This window comes from Caretta caretta, chromosome 2 (assembly GCF_965140235.1).
Source record: "Caretta caretta isolate rCarCar2 chromosome 2, rCarCar1.hap1, whole genome shotgun sequence".
NCBI classification, from domain to species: domain Eukaryota; kingdom Metazoa; phylum Chordata; order Testudines; family Cheloniidae; genus Caretta; species Caretta caretta.
This window is the reverse complement of record NC_134207.1, coordinates 154,084,333-154,098,764: the sequence shown is the minus strand read 5'-3', so window position 1 is coordinate 154,098,764 and position 14,432 is coordinate 154,084,333. Positions and strand designations below refer to the sequence as shown.

Sequence of the window (14,432 nt, the reverse complement as noted above, 5' to 3'; positions counted from 1 at the left end):
GGAGGTGCTTAGGTGTCAAGGATGTTGATGGACTGGCGGTCACAGAAGGGCCAGATGGAGGAGTGGGGGCAGGGAGAGAATGAGCAGTGTTGAAAGAAATAAGGTAGTGGTCAGAGAGGGGGAATTCAGTTATTGAAAGGTCAGAAGGGGGTAGCATGGATAGATATAAACTTGTCAGTTGTTCAGTATTTCATGACCTGGTCTCAACAGGTAGTATACTTAATAGCAGAAGCTACTAAAATCCTGGGAAGGGGGTGTAGTTTTATGAGAAGTTCTTCCATCTGTATTTTCTCTGTCTCCAATGGATCTCTACATTTGCAATGCTTATTTTCTTTATAATGAAAAAATTATAAAAATTAACCATTTTAGCATTTGAGCATAAAACATAGGTAACATTGGCATAACTTTTTGAATGTCTGCAAATTTTGATATGAACCAGGAAATGCAATTTTGAACTACCAAGCCTTTGTATCTAATATTTATTACTGTACCTTTAAATTCTTACTATATTTCTATTTCATTTAAACAACATTTGACCTTCCCTGAAGTTTCGTATCTGTGCATTCAGATGCATGGCAACCAATGGCTGTGTGGCTCAGTAGATATGCACAGAAATATGATGCAAAAATGTAATTTTATGTTGCAATTGATAGATATGTTTATCTTTTTAGATCAGATTGTAGATTAACTTTATTCTTACCACTTTTATAAACCTAAAAAAATAAGCAATTACAAACATGAATATCTGAAGCAAGATTTCTATTTTATAAAATGAACAGTTCTGCAATACAAAAAGGGATATCTACAAAATAGCTATGTTTGAAAGTTAACCATTTGAACAGTATAAAAATAGAATCATAGAAATATGGAGCTGGAAAGGACCTCACAAGTCATGAAGTCCAGCCCTTGCAGTGAGGCAGGACCAAGTAAACCTAGCTCACCCCTGTGGCGCCTCCTGCTGGTAGTCCTCGGGAATTAGCTCACCAGCCTCCAGAGCACCCTCTGCAGGCCAGCATCCAGTCCGTCACTGCCTCCTATGTCCCTCCCAGACCCGGTGCCCTTTTGTCTGGGGTGCTGCCCCTCTGGCAATAACCCCTCAGACTCAGGGTCTCCCCACCCACTATCCCCACTTTGCCTCAGTCTTGGCTACTGCCAGTCCTCACTTAGCCCCGCTCCCTGGGCAGACTGCAGTGTATCAGCCACTCATCACAGGCAAGGGGGTTCGGACCTGCTGCCTCTGCCTACCCATGGGCTGCCCCTCTGCAACCCTGCATCTATTTGGCCTGTAGTCAGGCCTGCAGCCTGGGGCTTTCCAGGCCAGAGCTCCCAGCCCCTCCGGCCCTTCCCCAGCCCTGCTCTAATCTGGGCATCCAGCCAGGTCCTTCTCCCTCTACAAGCAGAGGGAGACTGCCTGAGGTTCTGGCTCACAGCCTGTTATGGGGCCAGCTGGGCCTGATTGGGGCATGACTACAGCTGAGCCTACCTTCCCCAATCAGCCCGGGGTTCTCGCTCTAGCCACAGCCCTCTCCAGGCTGTTTTAAGCCCCAAAGGACAGGAGCCAGTGGCTACCCTGCTACAATCCCTGACAGGCGGTTGTCCAAACTGTTCTTAGAAACCTCCAGTGATAGGGATTCCACAACCTCCCTTGGAAACCTATTCCAGAGTTTAACTACCTTACAGTTTGAAAGTTGCTGCAGATTAAGCCCATTACTTCTTGTCCTGCCTTTTAGTGGATGTGGAGAACTGATCACAGTCCACTTGGTAACCTTCCTTAACATATCTGAAGACTTAACAAGTCCCACCTTAGTCTTCTTTTCTCAAGGCTAATGATGTCAAGTTTATTTTTAACCTTTCCTCAGGGCTCAGGCTTTCTATACCTTTTATCATTTTTTTTGGCTCTCTTCTGGACTGTTATAAATATAAAGGGAAGGGTAAACACCTTTAAATCCCTCCTGGCCAGAGGAAAAACTCTTTCATCTGTAAAGGGTTAAGAAGCTAAGATAACCTCGCTGGCACCTGACCAAAATGACCAATGAGGAGACAAGACACTTTCAAAGCTGTGGGGGGAACAAAGGATCCTGTCTGCCTATGTTATGCTTTTACCAGGACCAGAGCAGGAATGCAGGTCAGAACTCCTGTAAAGAGTTAGTAAACAATCTAGTTAGATATATGTTAGATTTGGTTTTGTTTACATGACTGATAAAATAAGTTGAGCTGAATGGGATGTATATTCCTGTTTTTGTGTCTTTTTGTAACTTAAGGTTTGGCCTAGAGGGATTCTCTACGTTTTGAATCTGATTACCCTGTAAGGTATTTACCATCCTGATTTTACAGAGGTGATTCTTTTACTTTTTCTTTAATTAAAATTCTTCTTTTAAGAACCTGATTGCTTTTCATTGTTCTTAAGATCCAAAGGTTTGGGTCTGTGTTCACCTATGCAAATTGGTGAGGATTTTTATCAAGCCTTCCCCAAGAAAGGGGGGGAAGTGCTTGGGGGGGAGGATGTGTTTCCAAGTGGGCACTTCCCCTGTTATTCTTTGTGTAACACTTTGGTGGTGGCAGCTTTTAACCTAAGCTGGTAAAGAATAAGCTTAGGGGGTCTTTCATGCAGGTCTCCACATCTGTACCCTAGAGTTCAGAGTGGGGAAGGAACCTTGACATGGACTCTCTCCAATTTTTCCTCATCTTTCTTAAAGCGATCACTCCAAATTGGACACAGTACTCTGGATGAGGCTCCTCCAGTGCTGAGTGGAGTGAGACAGTACAGCACTTCTGTTCATACACCCCAGAATGATATTAACCTTTCGTGAAACTGCATCACACTGTTGATTCATTTGATTTGTGAGCCACTGTAATCCACAGATCATTTTCAGCACTGCTACTACCTAGCCAGTTATTCCCCATTTTGTAGTTGTGCATTTGATTTTTTTCTTTCCTAAGTGAACTATTTTGCACTTGTCTTTATTGAATTTCATCTTGATTTCAGACCAATTCTCCAATATGTCAAGGTCATTTTGAATTCTAATTCAGTCTTCCGAAGTGCTTGCAACTGCTTCCAGCTCGGTGTTATCCACAAACTTTATAAGCATGCCCTCCACTCCATTATCCAAGTCATTAATGAAAAACACTGACTAATGATGTACTGAGGACTGACCCCCTGTTGGGCCCCACTAGATATGCCCTCCCCATTCATACTACTCTGAGTATGGTCTTTCAACCAGTTGTGCACCTTCCTTATATTCATTTCACCTAGACCAGGAGTGGGCAAACTTTTTGGCCCAAGGGCCATATCTGAGTGGGGAAATTGCATGCAGGACCATGAATGTAGGGCTGGGGCAAGGGGGTTGGGGTGCAGGGGGTGTAGTGTGCAGGAAGGGGCTCAGGGCAAGGGTTGGGGCACAGGAGGGGGTGCAGAGTGTGAGAGGAGGTTCAGGACAGGGGGTTGAGGCACAGGAGTGGTGCGGCAGGGGGCTCAGGGCAGGCAGTTGGGGTGCAGGAGGCGTTATGGGTGTGGGCTCTGGCCTGACACCACTTACCCTGAGTGGCTCCAGGGTGGCAGTGGCGCACAGCGGGGTTCAGGCAGGTTCCCTGCCTGCCCTGGCCCCACGCTACTTCCGGAAGTGGCTGGCATCATGTCTCTGCAGCCCCTGGTGGGGGCAGAGGGCTCTGCGCACTGCCCTCATCTGTGGGTACCTCCCCTGAAGCTCCCATTGGGGGGTGGTGCCTGCAGGCAAGGGCAGTGCACGGAGACCTCTGCCCCACCCTCCCCTGCCTTAGCCCCGGGGCACCATGGGGGTGGCAATCCCATGGGCCGGATCCAAAGCTCTGATGGGCAGGATCCAACCTGTGGGCCATAGTTTGCCCACCCCTGACCTAGACTGCATTTCCCTAGTTTGTTCATCTCATGTGGGATTGTGTCAAGCGTCTTACTAATGTTAAGCAAGATATAATTACAGCTAACCGTGGTCTCTACCTCAGCCCCCTCCCCTCCAAAAAGGTTAAGGAAGAAAAGTAGAGGAAAGATGACATCAGGATTAAATGAAGTTTCCACAGCTGTATTCTGAACCAAATTATTCTTAACTACCTACATTCCCTCTTTTAAATGCTTAATTTTTCAACATAATGTCCTTTCAATGCAGTTTTTGTAAGTAACTTCGTGAAGTTTCTGGGTTTTTTTTATGAAAGTGTGAAGGATGATCCTGACCAGATGTGCTGCCTAGTGGTCAGGCAGTGGTGTGGTCATGGCCCCTTCCCAGATATCTCCCCTTTCTTCTGCAACTCTAGCCATAGAATATAAGGGTTGGAAGGGACCCCAGAAGGTCATCTAGTCCAACCCCCTGCTCGAAGCAGGACCAATTCCCAGTTAAATCATCCCAGCCAGGGCTTTGTCAAGCCTATGGCATCAGTCCCATCTTTCGAAGCTCAGCCCTCCTGCTGGTTCAGGGCTTTTTCCTTAGCTCCAGGACTTGGGGTCTGGACCGTTGTGTACTCTGGGTCTTCCTCAACTGGATTCTTCACCTAGGGGTGGACTCCTATTCTTGTCCCACCTTCAGGGGTTGGGTAGGGAGCCTGGGCCCACCTCTCCACTGGGCTCTGATCCAGGGCCCAATGATAGGCAGTTCTGCACCTGGAGTTGCTAAATAGATGCCTCCTTGGATCAATTCCTACTTAAATTGCCTCCCCCCCTTTTTTTTTCTCCTGAGAGTAAATTAAAGAATCAAACAGAAGAAAAAGTTTCTCACCTTTCCAGAGAGTCATCAGTCTCTCCTTTGCAGGCATGGTCAGATCTCAGGCAACAAGAACTCCTGGGCCATTATTTTCCCAGCCCTCAGAGCAAAGGTCTGTTCCCTCCCACCACTTGCCTCCTTCTCAGCTGTTCTGCTTCCTGTTTTAAACTCCACCTCCAGTTTGTGCAGTCTTTGCAGGTGTCGCTGGGTGGGGCCACCTGGGCCCAGAGCTGAATAAACAGAGGCAGCAGTGTTTAACCAGCAAAATTCAGATCTCTGGCCAGTTTTTATTTTTAATTTTGTTAAGGACAAACTAAGGGGGGGAAGGGGGAGGGAATTATTCCATTTGTTCCAGAAATAAGTCCTCTTATCTTTTGCTCAATTTTTCTGAGCGCAGGGCTAACCGTACATTCACTATCTGTCTCTGTGTTCAGTTTCACATTTTTTTAATTTCAGATTTAATTTTTGAAGTTTTGCTTTTAACACGAGGAGAGATAGGAGCCTTAAATTATGATTTTGCAAGAAGGTTTTACTAATATGTTCTCTTTTTTCCTATGTAAGACCTCATTCTCCTTGATCAATATATTGTTAACTGCTTAACTACATCCTGACTGACTGGTGAATACTGTTGCCATTTTCTCATAGTTACTCAGTTTTTTCTAAACCATCTCTGTTATGTTTTCAAGTGCCATAAAGACATGTAATTAACCAAATTGTGCAGATAATAACTAAATTGAATTGAAATGAGACTTCAGCATTATATCCTGTGTCCCAAACTTTTCATCTGAATATGTTCCTCTGGACAGGGGAGGGAGAAGTTGATTTGTCACTTCATATATCAATATCTTGCCCTCTCCTACATTTCCAAGCTACTAGTAAGAGGGAAAAAGGAAAGGAAAAAAATGAAGTCTAATTCATCCAGCTACCATCAGACAGAAATATAACCACAAAGTTTCAGGTTTGAAAATGCTGGAGTCACAAGAGAGAGCCTGACACAATGGCAATGTCAGAGCAATTGAAGGTACAGCCTCACTGAAGTCAGCAGTCCCTTCCATCTTCCTCAGGAGCCTGAATTTTACAGGTTTTTCTTTCTTCCTGGATATTGTCAACTGGCCAAACCAGAAAAGCAGCCACTGTGTCCTGATTAAAATGACCATAATGGCTAATCCTTTCCTAACACTCCTGTTCTTGGAGATGGCTTCATCTTTTATCTGAAAGTCTCAAACCCCTTTACAATCATACAACTCCTCTCACAGGTAGATTTTATTATTAGACCTATTTAAACATGGCTTAAATGAGTCAAGGAGACCTTGTCTAGACTTGACTTTTCAGCCACGTTGTTACACATGTTAATTCATTGCCTAAGGTTAACCATGACCAAGAACAAATGCTTGAGACATGGAACATTTGTAAAGTGTACACATTAACCGATTTGTGTTAATTGACATCTATCAATTGAAAATCAGCTAACTTTTGTTACAACTTGACTGAAAACTCCAGTTTAGACAAGACCAGAGAGACTAAAACATTTGCACAAGATCATACAAGAAGTTAGTGGCAAAACCAAGAATAGAACACTAGAGTCTTGAGGCCCTGACCACTCTGTATACTCTAAGATGCCATGTCAGCTGTTTGTTATTCTTCTCTACCAGAATTCACCAGAGCAGTCTGCCTATTCAATTAATAGTTTTAGACCTCTTTATCACAAGTCCCATAAAAGTAGCTGTTAGTTTAGTTATGTAAGACAGAAGGTTCTTTTCTTTTAAGTGGTTTTAAAGTCAGAATGAATAGTTAGAGGAAAGGAAAGAGAACAATACCTTTTGAATAATAGTGTTCAATCTTTAAAGAGGATATTAAAATGCTAATTCAAACACAATGTGCTTCTTTTTAATGTTATTCCAATTATACAAAAAAACCTAAATTATAACTTGTATACAAGGGAAGCATGTATAATTAACTTACTTCTCCTGGCAGGTTTATTCATCTATCCTATCTAAATATTCACTTAAGACTAATTTCTCTGTACTGTACATTATACTGATGTAAATTGATGCAGAAGGTTTGGGGGAGAGGGTTTAAACAAGCCTAGTGATCACATTGTACTGTTTGGAACGGAGAAGAGTTTATCTGGTTCATCATTTCAGTGGTAATTTTTTTTTAAAGCATCATAATTACCAGTTAAGTGGAGACAGACATACAATACAGAATACTTTTTTCACAGTCTTATTCACTTCTGAGATAACTTCTGCTACCAAAATTTTAGGATTGCCATAAGAAGCAGCCAAGGAGCTTGTTTATTTACTATCAAGGCTGTAGGAAAACTGCTACAAATGCAAAATCCCTATGGTGGTTTAGAAAGCAAAATTCTAGTTACCTAGAATCATGGGATGCAATTCTCACACCTCCCCCTATACTTGACCCAGATATTGGCAGGCATAGGGAATCCAAGGTTAAATGACTCATGCTGATAAGCTCCTCCGGATGCTTTGATCAGGTCAGGTTTTTGAAGCCTCAGAATTTGATCCTTTCCTGTCTACAAGGGGGAGGCCATTGTGACCTGCCAGGCATGTGCAACATTCTGTTTCCTGCCTGAAGACAGAACAAATTTCCTTTATATGAAGTACAAGTTTATGGCCATACTGGAAGAAAAGATTTGTGATCCTGAAGAAGAGCTATCGACCCTGTTTAGCATCAGAGAGGCTAAAGAGTTCTTGGATAACTAGATTTGGGCAGCACCATGAGAGAGACAACAAGAGAAAGAACTGGCAATGATGTAACAGGAAAAAATAGGCACTAAAAAAGAGGATTGGCCATTCACAGCCAGCCACATGAGGAAAGAGAACTAGGAGGTGTCCTACACAGCTATCAGTAGAAGAGGATATGCAGTTTCTGACTATCAGAGTAACAAGAACCAGGAGGAATTCTATGCAACTAAAAGTATCCAATTTCTATCAGGGACTCAGCATGGCAACTATAGAGAATGCCTCTGAAGATTCAACTGGACAGCAGGAAGAGAGAACTGCATAGGACATTTCTGAGGATGGCTGCTCTGCTTAATATTCAAGGATAGCAAGGATGCCCAAGAGAAAATCTCCAATTGTGTTAAGGAGACAGACTATCCTCATCAAGTATTTAATATTAGGAAGAGTTCACACAACATACTGCAATTTACAAATGGACAGCAGAATAGTGTTCTGTCTTCCTGGGGAAAAGACAAGAAATGTGACTGCAAGACCTGAATGGGTTTCTAAACTCAGTGTGCAAAGCTAGGCATCAGTGGTTTTGATGACAGTTAGCTTGACATTGATCATGGGAAAAGTCATGGAAAAGCTGATATGGGCTTCAATCAGTAAAAAAATTAAAGGATGGCAGCATAATTAATGGCAATCATAGTTTTATGGAAAATAGTGCTGATCAAACAAACTTCATATTGCTTTTTAATAAGATTACCAGTTTGGTTGAAAAGGTAACCTTGTTGATATAATATACTTAGAATTCTGCAGCACATTTGACTTAGTACCACATGATATTCTGATTTTAAAAATCATCACTAAACAAAATTAATATAGCTCATATTAAATAGATTAAAAACTGGTTAACACATAAATCTCAAGAGGTGATGGTAAATGGGGAATTGTCACCATGTACAGGTGTTTCCAGTGAGGTAGCCCAGTGATGTGTTCTTGGCCCAATATTATTTAATATCTTTGTCAATGATCTGAGAGAAAAGACAAAATTATTGCTGACAAAATTTGCAGATTACACAAAATTTGATGGAATGGTAAATAATGATGAGCATAGATCAGTTAGACAGAGCAATCTGGATGGGTGGGAACCTGAGCTTTTAATACAGCCATATGCAAGGTCATATATCTAGGAACAAAGATTGTATGTCATGATAAAGGACTGTATCATGGAAAGCAGTGACTCAGAAAAGGACTTAGAGGTCATTGTGCATAACCAGCTGAAAATTAGCTCCTACTGCATTGCTATAGCTAAGAAGGCTAATGTGATTCTTCAGTATGTAAACAGGGGAATATCGAGTAGGAGTAAGGCGGTCATATGACCTCTGTATATAGCAGCATTGGTAAGACCATTACCAGGATACTGTGTTCATTTCTGATGTCCACACTTCAAAAAGGATGTTAAAAATTTGGAAAGGGCTACAAGAATGATTCAAAATATGGCAAACCTGCTTTATAGGCTTAGGAAGGTCAATTATTCAGTTTATCAAAGAGAAGGTTAAAAAGTGACTTGATCATGGTCTGTAAGTACCTACATGGGGAAAAGATTTCTGATAGCAGAAGACTCTTTAATCTAGAAGACAAAGGCTTATCAAGATTCAATGGCTAGAAACTGAAGCTAGATAAATTCAGACTAGAAATAAAGCGCATATTTTAAGGTGAAGGATATTAACCGTTGGAATGACTTACATGAGGATGTGGATTCTCTGTCAGCAGAAATCTTTAAACCAAGACTGAATTTTTTGTTTAAAACTTATGCGTTAGCTCAACCTGAAATTATGGGCTTAATGAGGTGAATTACTTAATTACTTAATTACTGGGTGAAGGTCTATGGCCTATTTATGCAGGAGGTCAGACTAGACAGACATAATGGTCCTTTCTGGCCTTAAAATCTGTGCCATTTCTAAATTCAGTTTCATGTGAATTTTTTCTATTTTAAAAGTGCTTTTTGCAGTCTTAAAAATATTTCCTCTCTGGTTAGAAGAAAACTAATATAATATATATGATGCAAATGCATTTGGCTGCTGGTTATGATTTATTATCCAGCATTAATCTGAAATTATACTACACGGGAAGCTGTTTAATATTCAAATCTTGAAATGTTATTGTCAGAGCAAAATATTGCTACTCTGGAGGAATGCTATGTTATGCTCTGCATAGTTTTTCAGTGGCAATTTTTACAAGGCCATCTTTAAAAATCCTTTAAAACATTGTGCTAGATATGAGGCCAAGGATGAAGAAATACATAAAACCTTTCAAATCCCCTTGCTCTCTGAATGTGTCTTTTTGAAATAGACAGAAAATAGCAGTATTACAATAGCCACTGATTTTAAAGATGTCTTTTTATAAACAAAGACATTTCTTTTTTTCTCCTAGCCATTTGTTTACTGGGTCATTTGATGAGGAAGTCTTCAGTCAACATTGCAATGCTATAAAGTATTCTTTTTCACATTTATTTTCCTTTTATTCTGTAAAGGACATGTGAAATGTAAACTGCTGTACACTAAGTAGTACCTGTCAATATATTTGGTTGGCAAGTGAGCCTAATAATTATACATCATATATAGTGTCCTATATATGGTTGGCTTGTATGTTAATTATCCAATAACTAAAAGCCGACAGAACAGCTCTGCAATGTAGCCTTCAGAAAAACCACTGTTGACCAAAATTCATCACTAATGGGCATGTGGACCATTTAGGAGCTTACCGAATAGGCGGTATAGAAAAGCGATATAGAAAAAAGATATTTTGCAAATTATTTTTTCAGCATATCCAGTTATTTTGCTTTTTAAAAATATATAAAAACATCTTTTGTAAGTAAATTTTGTGAGTACCATAGCAGTTTGTCGCACAGGCAATAGCATTTGTATCATGCATTTTCTGTGGATATTTGCCACAATAGAATTTAGTCCATAAATTACAGAATGTCCTTATACACATATTCATTTGTATGTAAGTATGTGTATTCGAGGAAGCAAGTATGGCACTCTCACTAACACCTAGGGGAATTATGCATATGAAACTTTGATCATGAAGATGAAAGTGTATTATTGTACCCTTACATTTTAGGGAGTGCTGTCACATTTTAGTCCAAACCATTTCCTTCCCCCTTTTTCCTCCTCCCCGTCTTTTTTATTGTTTTTTTAATGTTTTATTTTATTTATTTTTTGGTACCTTGTCCTGTGTAGAACAAATTATGGCCATTTCAGCAAGGCCTGACTGGATTTTAATTTGTAAACAGTTGAGAGAGGACAGCCAGAATATCCATAAAGGCCCTAGTTGCCTGGGTCCAAAAGAGCCAAATGTATCAAGTGTCAGAGCATGCTATATGGCCAGTATGTTTTGCCGGGCCTTTCAGGATGGTTAGAGAAGGCTGAGATACTGTTTTATAGATTCCAAGGCCAGAAAGTACTATTGTGATCATCTAGTCTGACCTGTATAGCACAGACCGTAAAACTTCCCACAAATAATTCCTAGAGCGTAGCTTTTTGAAAAATATCAAATCTCGATTTAAAAATTGCCACTGATGGAGAAGCCACCACAACTCTTTCAGTATTAGGGGGTGTTAGGATTACGACTTGTAGCATAGTCAAAGGAGAGATGCTGACTGATGTTTATTTTGATTTTGCACTTTTAAACAATTGGCAGAGTGCTCAGAGGCTGCGTAAGGTTGTTCTTCAGTTATAAATGGATACAAATAAAATAAAGCTGCTAAATTAATACATTTCTTCATTTTTTTTTAAAAAAAATCTATTTGAAGAAAATTAAGTATGTTCTCCTGTTGATATGGGCCTGTACCTGCCGTTATGTGTATTAGTAACAACTACCAACATGGCCAACAGCGGAACCTTTGCTGAAAGCCTGATTCTATATAGCTTGAGCTATAGGACCAAGTCCTCCATGTGGGGGCTGTAACAGACTAACAGCTTCAGTGGAACAGGCATATAGGGGAACAAGTAACACACACACACTGACTAGAGGATTACATATCATTTTGCATGCATACTACTTTAATATTAAAGTATTTTTAAGACAACAGAGCAATATCCAATAGTCTAGGCCAAGAGTAATCTGGGATTCCGTGTATAAAGGACCAAGGCATAGGCGGTCTGGTCTAGCAGTCACAGCTGGGCTGATGTTACCAAGTAAAGGACGGCCACAGAGTGGTAGTCAGTGAGCAGGAATCACAGTAATCACCACAGCCAGGATCAATAAGCAAGAATCAGGGACAGAGTCCATCTCAAGTCAGAAACTGGAGATCAGACAGCAAGATGCCATCTGGAGTCACAGCAGACCAGAAGTTTGGGTGGTTACCCAGACAACTTCCTGGGGCACCCTCCAGAGTTAACTAATGAGCATAAGCCAATCAGAGGACACAGGCATCTTGGTGCATGCACACGGGTCACAAGAGTCAACATAGTCCTGGACTTCAGCTCACATACGGGACCACCAGAAGAAATTGAAAGCTGTGCAGAATGTCTTAAGGTGGCCAAAATGGCCCACCAAGAGAGTGTCATGGCAGAGGTGAAACACTTCTAACCGAAGGCACCCTAGTTGGATGCATATGTGCCCAATGAGGTATGTGACCCCATCCAGTGTAGAACACTTTATTTTGGTTTTGGCTTTCATTTGCTCAGGCTGTTCCACCACCTCCTGGGCTAACAGGCCATCCCCGCAAAGGAGATCAGATTTGATCAAGCAGGTCTTGGTGTATTGCAAGGCAAGGAAGTTGCGAGGCTTTAGGAGATGGGGTGATTCTTGGTGAGGTTCCTCACCCTTCCCCCTTTCAGGATAAGGCACTGGCTTTCTCATTCCTGGTTCCTTATTGATAGGTGATGACAAAATCAAACCGAGGGAAGAGTAATACCCACCTGAGCTGTCTTTGATTCAAGGCTCGAGACTTACACAGATATTCGAGGTTCTTATGTTCAGAAAATACTTGCACCAGATGTTGGCTCCCGTCGAGCCTTTCTTCAAAGGCTGAGAATGTGGAGAATGAGTCAGGCTGAATTGTAGCACCTCCCAATATCCCTGGAGTATGGCCTGTAGGGGACAGTTTCCTGAGTCACTGGCCCTGTGAGCAGGAGTGACCTATCGCCTCTGCAAGAACTGATGTCTGCTTTAATTGGAGGCAGAATTGTAGGGCTTGGGTGGCTTCAGCATCTATGAAATTATCAGCAGCCCCAGAATTGATCAGGGACCACTGAGTGGGAATCAGCTTGGCCCCATCCGAAGTATACTGTATCCACACATGGAAGTGTGGGGAGGACCCACGTGTCCTAAATGGGATTTCTGTTAGGGGGCTTTCCCTTCACCGCATCCCCTGGTTCTTGTCACACAGACCGAAAGCAGGAGATCAGAAGTCTGAAGTGCAGGCAAAGCAATGTTTATTGGGGTTAGTTCCAAGCAAACATATCCATAGCTCTACATGCTGGCAGAGACTGTTCCCCAGTGTTCTGTTCCCAGCTCTGACGCCACAAAGCCTTGCCTGTGTCCCCATTCCCCATTCCCCCTTGCCCCTCCTAACTGGTTGCTTGACCTTGGCTTGAGAGAGAAGCCAAGCAGCCTTCCAGTGTATGCTCATATATTACACTCCCAGCATACCCTGTAACACTATTAGCTCTATCCCGTATCTTTTCTCGTTGTACTAAAAGCCCTGTCTGGTTGTGGGAAATGCAATACTGTGATAAATGAAGGGGGAGGAGGGTAGCTCCCTTTTATGGACACCCAGCCAGCCAGTTAGCTATAAAAGCCCTGTTAGTAGCTGTCCTCTATTTGCTTTACCTGTAACGGGTTAACAAGCCCACAGGTAAAAGGAAAGGAGTGAGCACCTGACCAAAAGAGCCAGTGGGAATGTTAGAGCTTTTAAAATTGGGGGGGAAACTTCCCTTTGTCTGTGTGTTGTGGTTCTCCGGAAAAGAGCAGGACAGGGCTGGAGCTATGCTGTAAAAAGTTTTAAAACCAGGTATGAAAAAGCATCAAATCATACCTCAACCCTACTTATCTGAAACCCCAGATATGTAAGTAATTGGGGAATGTCTGTGCTAACCCCAGATGTTTTTGTTTGCTTATAACCTTTAAGCTGAACTTCAAGAGAGCTATCTTGCTGCTTAAATTTTGTAAGTGGGCTTTTTAAATCTAGCAAAAGCCTAAGTTCCAGATGTATTTTTTTTCTTTTCATTTTTAATAAATTTTACCATTTTTTAAGAACAGGATTGGAGTTTGGGTGTCCTAAGAGGTTTGTGCATGTGTTGTTTAATTAGCTGGGGGCAACAGCTAATTTCCTTTGTTTTCTTTCTCAGCTCTTCCCCGGAGGGGGGCGTGAAAGGGCTTGAGGGTACCCCACAGGAAGGAATTCCCAAGTGAGCCTTCCTGGGTCCCAAGGAGGATTTTTTTTTTCATTGGGGAGGGTGGCAGCATCTACCCCTCCAAGGTCAGAGAGAAACTGACCTTGGGAGTTTAATACCAGCCTGGAGTTGCCAGTATTAATTTTTAGAATCCTTGCGGATCCCCACCTTCTTCTGCTCTTGAAGTGCCAGAGTGGGGCACACCATGTCTTTGTTCATTGTTCTTCACACATATTAGTAAGGATTAGGGCTGTCAAGTGATTTAAAAAATTAATCGTGATTAATCGTGCAATTAATCGCACTGTTAAGCAATAATAGAATACCATTTATTTAATATTTTGGATGTTTTCTACATTTTCAAATATATTGATTTAATTAGACCACAGAATACAAAGTGTACAGTGCTCACTTTATATTTATTTTTATTACAAGTATTTGCTCTGAAAAAAACCCCAGAAATAATATTTTTCAATCCACCTAATACAAGTAGTGTAGTGCAATCTCTTTATCATGAAAGTTGAACTTACAAATGTAGAATTATGTACAAAATAACTGCATTCAAAAATAAAACAGCCTTCAAGTCCACTTAGTCCTTCTTCTTGTTCAGCCAATGG

General features: G+C 41.6%; 1 protein-coding gene across 2 annotated transcripts in view; it reads right to left on the bottom strand.

The window, feature by feature from the left end:
* TMEFF1 (transmembrane protein with EGF like and two follistatin like domains 1) overlaps nucleotides 1-14,432 on the bottom strand; it is a 226,991-nt gene that overhangs the window by 155,189 nt on the left and 57,370 nt on the right. The gene's annotated exons all lie outside the window — the stretch shown is intronic.